The sequence below is a fragment of the Sinocyclocheilus grahami genome, unplaced genomic scaffold, assembly GCF_001515645.1.
Source record: "Sinocyclocheilus grahami isolate Dianchi unplaced genomic scaffold, SAMN03320097.WGS_v1.1 scaffold307.1, whole genome shotgun sequence".
NCBI classification, from domain to species: domain Eukaryota; kingdom Metazoa; phylum Chordata; class Actinopteri; order Cypriniformes; family Cyprinidae; genus Sinocyclocheilus; species Sinocyclocheilus grahami.
In genome coordinates, this window is record NW_015505486.1 from 922819 (window position 1) to 928859 (window position 6041).

Here is a 6041-nt window from a genome sequence, read left to right on the forward strand (position 1 = left end):
ACATGTTTGTGTTGTGTTTTGGACTATTTTGAAGTTCTGGTCTTATAATCGTTTGTAGTTTCTTTGTTAATTGTTCTTTGTTAATAGGCTGTTTTAGACAGTAAAATGTACCTATGTAAGATGAAAAAGAAGATTTAGGGAGAATCAATAAATTATGAATGATTTATTGCTATTGTCTAATAATATGTTTCTGTATAATAATAATAATAATAATATCTGTAATCAATAAAAAAGTAACTGTAGTCTGGTTACAAGTATTTTACAATGTAATATAATCAAATTACAAGTATTACAAGTAATTTTTGGAATCTGATTATGTAATCAGTTACAACCCTGCACTGCACCCTAGCAATTACCGTAGTATCATGCTGGTGAGTTTTTTGTTTTTTTTACAGTATCTAATATTTGGTATATTTTCTATACTACAATGCGCTACAATATGCATTACTTGTTATTGACATATTGCATAGTAAGTGCAAATGAAAAATTACATGAAGAGTTGGTTGAGCGTTGTTCATTTACTTATATTAGCACAGATGGTTGGGTCCGAATGTAATTTCCATCTTGCATAATATTATCTCAGCACCTGTACAGTACATGTAAAAGTATTAGTATTGTGCGTGTGTTTTATCATGTGGTTGTTGTTTACAGTTGCAGTAGACCTCTGTGTTGCCCCTCGTCCCTCTCTATGAAAGGAGCAAGCTAAAGGTCACTGCCTCCCACATGTGGGGATGTTACAGTTAAAACAGTGCAGCTCCTTATGCAGTGTTTCATGTCCCCCGGGGGGCTTTCTTTGAGCCGCGGGTCCCTCTGGCCACACGCGAGGCCCCGGCAATGCAATGCTTTGAGGGATGAAATAAGGTTTGATTATAGAGTGATTATATCTGACACTAGCCAGGCATGAAAGGCGTTTGTTTTAAAGGACCCTTGTTTTCGAGGTCCGGTTTAACATCAAAGACAGCGTGAGGGATGGAGGAAGAAGAGGACATGTGATATTTATTAAAAGGGAAGAGAGCAGTGCCAGGTCACTTTCATTTCCTTACTGTATGTCATTTTCTGGCTCACCTCATTGTACTTTCTTATCTTCCTTAGAAATAAATACAGCCAATACACCCAACACTATATGCAAATATAATAGTAAAAGCAAAATAAATAAGCTGCTTAAGGTAAGACCCTAGAAGTGTAGGGTAAAAAAAAAACTAATAAATATCAGCATGCTTTCTCCAGTACCTTACAGTGCATTAAAAAATTGTTTTGTATTAAAAGTTTTCTGAAATGTTATGTTTAAGTATGCAAATTGTGTATTATCTAATTAAATACGCTCTAATTTGCATTTATTTCAGAACAGAAATCTGAGCATTGGATGAAGCCAAAATTATTGTTGACATATTAGAGTTAAAGGTTTTTAGATTTCTTAGATATTGCATGAGAAAAACACCATTATGGCCTTTAAAGATATGCATTGTAATTGAAATCAAATGGCACAAATGAGGCATTATCTAATTAATTATGCTATAATTTGCAAAGATTTCCAGAACAGAAATCTGGCCATTGGATAAAGCCAGGTTCAAATTTCTTATTTCATTTTTGTTTACATATTAGAGGAAAAGATTTTTAGATTCCTTGGGTTTTGCATGAAAAAAAAAACTTGAAGAAAATGGCCTTTAAAGGTATATATTGTAATTGAAATATACAGACACAAGCTGATAAACTGTAATAAAATGGAACACTTAGTTATGAAAGTTATGCAAGCAAAATAGCCCAAAATCAACTAAATAGACTAGTGCATGAAAAAAGTTTCTCTTGTAGTGTCTTGCCTTAAACGGAAGAAAAAGACATGTCACTTATCTTTTGTTGTTGACGTTCTAGCTTGAACATCCAATCTAGCTTCATAAATTGGCGCAAAATGCATCATTTTAAATAGATGTGTTCAAATCCTTGCTCAGAGCAATATTAATAGTGATGCTTAACACCGCTAATGAAAGCTAAATGGGCCATTTTTGCCTTTGTCTTTCCTACAAAGTGAAGTGGTATGGGGTTTGTCAGACAGATTTGAAGCTCTAAGCGGAGCCCTGAATGTCTCCCCCTCCAGCTTTTCCTTTGATTCATTTTCTGAATCGGGAGACACAAATGGATGTTCATTGACGGGATATCAGTCAGAGCCTTTCCCTCCTGTTCCCCGCGGTGAGCCTGCAGCACCTGTCTGCCGATGAACACGTGCAGCAGATGCATGGACACCTGTGAGCTCTCCTGGAGGAACGTTTATTGCTCATATGTTCACCTTTCATAGCTCAAGAGACTTAATAGTTCTGATTCATGTAGGTAACTTTGCCTCAGATGTTTTTCCTAAAATGTGAGCAAAAGTACACTATAAAAAAATATATATATAAAATAAGATTTTTCTTTCAACATCGAAATTTTGAGTTTAAATCAGTGTGGTGTTGTTTCTTTGCAATAATTTGTGCAATTTAGTGCAATTTCTAAGTGAAAGCTGTTTTAAAGTAAATCCTACACCAGTTGTTTTCACTGTAAAAGTAAACTCTAGTAAATTTCACAAATGACAAGTACACACTGAACTGAATGTGAAATTTTGCTATTTTCTTGTCAAATATATTCCAATGATAATTACAACTTAATCAAATAAATAAAATTACTGTGCACTGTGATGAAAATTAGTAAAAATAGGGCACATTGTACTGTATTTGAAGGAATTTGCTGTATTATTTACAGGCGTTTTACCTGTGTTTTTGAGTTAACGGAAATGTCCGTAAAATTAATGTCCCGGTAATGAGCTGCCGGTATTTTTTATTTATTTATTTATTTATTTTTTAATGGATTTATTTCTTACAGTGGTTAGTGCTATAAAATGAATAGACATTTGGTCTCAGAAGTATTTGATGAGAAGGATTTTAGTTCATGCCGAGATCTCTGACTTTTGATGGCAGACTTTGTCATCTTGGCAAATCTGAGCACATTTTGAGATTTCTTCTAAAAGTCTAGAGGAGGCACATGCAAATACTGGATTTGATTTCTCAGAAGAACAAAATCTGAGAAGATGGAGACTTTTCGAAGTCTGTGAGGAGAAAGTAAATGAAACGAAAAACTTCTGAAAATGTGAGTTGTTGCTGCTGTTTGTACTTTCTACAAACTCCAAAAGGTTTTTTTTATAGTGATGCCATGGAAGAATGTCTAGGTTACTTGTGTAACCCTTGTTCCCTGAAGGAGGGAACGAAGACGTTACGTCAGTCGTGACTGACGAATTGGGATCTCGCCCGGGAGCCCAATCACCTTCGAGTGTTAACTAAACAAGCCAATGACAGTTGGCGTGCGTGTTTCGCCACGCGCACCCCGCCCCGCAGCGCGGGTATAAAAGGAGAGCGCGTGCAAACGCACATCAGTTTTTTGCTGAGGAGCCGAGACTACGTGCCCCGGCCGTACAGCGGTGGTACAGCAACTGTGGCAACGGAACGTAACGTCTCCGTTCCCTCCTTCAGGGAACGAGGGTTACACAAGTAACCTAGACGTTCCCATTCAGTCAGTCACGTTCAACGTTACGTCAGTGACTGACGAATTGGGATCCGTATGGAAAACGCCACTATTGCTGACCCCCTCCAGTGCCCTGCTGAAGCCGGCAAGTCCCCCCACACCAGCTGGGGCGGAAGATAGGACAGCGGCTAGGCAGAGGTGTCCGCCACTGCTGTTCCATACAGTGGTGCATTGGATAACACTGGGAAAGCGTACCCAGTTGGGACGCTATGGAAGCCACATCCCGCACATAGGAGGTATTATGTGGAATTACACATATGGACTGGCCCAGGGCAGTACTACATATGGAAGTCTTTGCGGTAGACTCAACCCACCTGGGGTGAGATCACTACACTGCAGAGATGGCAGTGAACGACTGCCAGGGAAAGACACGGGCTTACCGTGAGGGGAGCCGTACCGTGGAAGAATACACATGTGGGATCACCCGAAGGGGGAATCACTACACACGGGCACCTAGCCCAGCACAAGGGCTGACCTTGGGCATGCACACGAGTGCTGAGCCTGGCGTCTGGCGCTCCGCCACGCCTGACCGCCGAGGGTGCGGGAGGAACTCCACCAGGGTTCGCCATGGGGAACTGAATGAGGAGCACAAGAGCGCACGTATCCGGTCCGTAGAGGGGAATGGCGCAGCAAGCGTGATCGACACCGAGCAGGTCCGGTGTTACTGCCTACCTGAGGCGAGTACACGAGAGGACACGGGCTCTACACGGAGATTATAGAATCTCGCAAACGTGTTAGGCGTCGCCCAGCCGGCAGCTCTACAGATGTCTGCTATCGAGGCGCCCCGCGCCAATGCCCACGAAGATGCCACTCCTCTCGTAGAGTGAGCTCTCACTCCGAGGGGGCATGGTAAACGTTGGGCCTGGTATGCCAAGACTATAGCCTCCACTAACCAGTGGGCAAGTCTTTGTTTGGAGACAGCCTTTCCCTTCTGCTGGCCTCCAAAGCAGACAAAGAGCTGGTCTGAGGTCCTGAAGCTCCGCGTACGGTCCACGTAAATGCGCAGAGCGCGAACGGGACAGAGCAGAGCGATGGCTGGGTCTGCCTCCTCCCGGGGCAGCGCTTGCAAGTTCACCACCTGATCCCTGAAAGGCGTGGTGGGAACTTTGGGCACATATCCGGGCCGGGGTCTCAGGACAACGTGAGAGTTACCCGTCCCGAATTCTAGGCACGAATCGTCGACCGAGAATGCCTGCAGGTCCCCTACCCTCTTGACCGAGGCCAAAGCGGTGAGGAGCGCTGTCTTTAATGACAGAACCTTAAGCTCTACTGACTGCAGAGGCTCGAAGGGCTCCTCCTTCAGGGCCATGAGGACCGAGGGGAGATCCCAAGAGGGTAACAGGTGAGGGCGCGGAGGATTCAGCCTCCTTGCCCCTCTGAGAAACCTGATGATCAGGTCGTGCTTCCCTAGAGACTTACCGTCTACTGCATCGTGATGTGCGGCAATGGCGGCAACATACACTTTCAGGGTGGAGGGAGACAGCCTTCGCTCCAAGCCATCCTGCAGGAAAGAAAGCACGACTGCGATCGGGCATCTACGGGGGTCTTCCAGGCGGGAAGAGCACCAACCGACGAACAGGTTCCACTTCAGGCTGTAAGCGTGTCTGGTAGACGGGGCCCTAGCTGAAGCGATGGTGTTTACTACCGCTGGAGGTAGCCCACCTAGAACCTCCGCGTCCCGTCCAGGGACCATAAGTGGAGATTCCACAAGTCTGGACGCGGGTGCCAGAGGGTGCCCCCTCTCTGAGAAAGGAGATCCCTCCTCAGAGGAATTCGCCAAGGAGGGGCTGTCGCGAGGAGCATCAGTTCGGGGAACCAAGTCCGACTGGGCCAATATGGCGCTACCAAGAGGATCTGCTCCTCGTCCTCCCTGGCCTTGCACAGTGTCTGTGCGAGAAGGCTCACTGGGGGAAACGCATATTTGCGTAGGCCCCGAGGCCAGCTGCACGCCAGTGCGTCCGTGCCGAGGGGTCCCTCGGCCAGGGAGTAAAACCACTGGCAATGGGACGTGTCCGGGGAGGCAAACAGGTCTACCTGAGCGTCCCCAAAGCGTCTCCAAATCAGCTGGACTGTCTCGGGGTGGAGTCGCCATTCTCCCGGAGGGGCGGGCTGACGTGAGAGCTCGTCGGCTGCACGATTGAGCTCGCCTGGGATGTGAACGGCGTGAAGCGACCTCAGATGCTTCTGACTCCAGAGGAGGAGATGGCGGGCGAGTTGCGACATGCGACGGGAGCGTAGACCGCCCTGGTGGTTGATGTACGCAACGGTCGCAGTCGTGTAGCAGCGATTTGAAGCGGCGCAGAGCCAGCCATACTGCTTGCAACTCGAGGCGGTTGATATGCCACTGTAGTCGGGGCCCCGACCAGAGCCCCGCAGCTGCATTCCCACTGCACATGGCACCCCAGCCCCTGGCGGAGGCATCTGTTGACACAACAACATGCCTGGATACTTGCCCAAGGGATACTCCTGTTCGAAGAAAGGCAAGATCTGTCCAT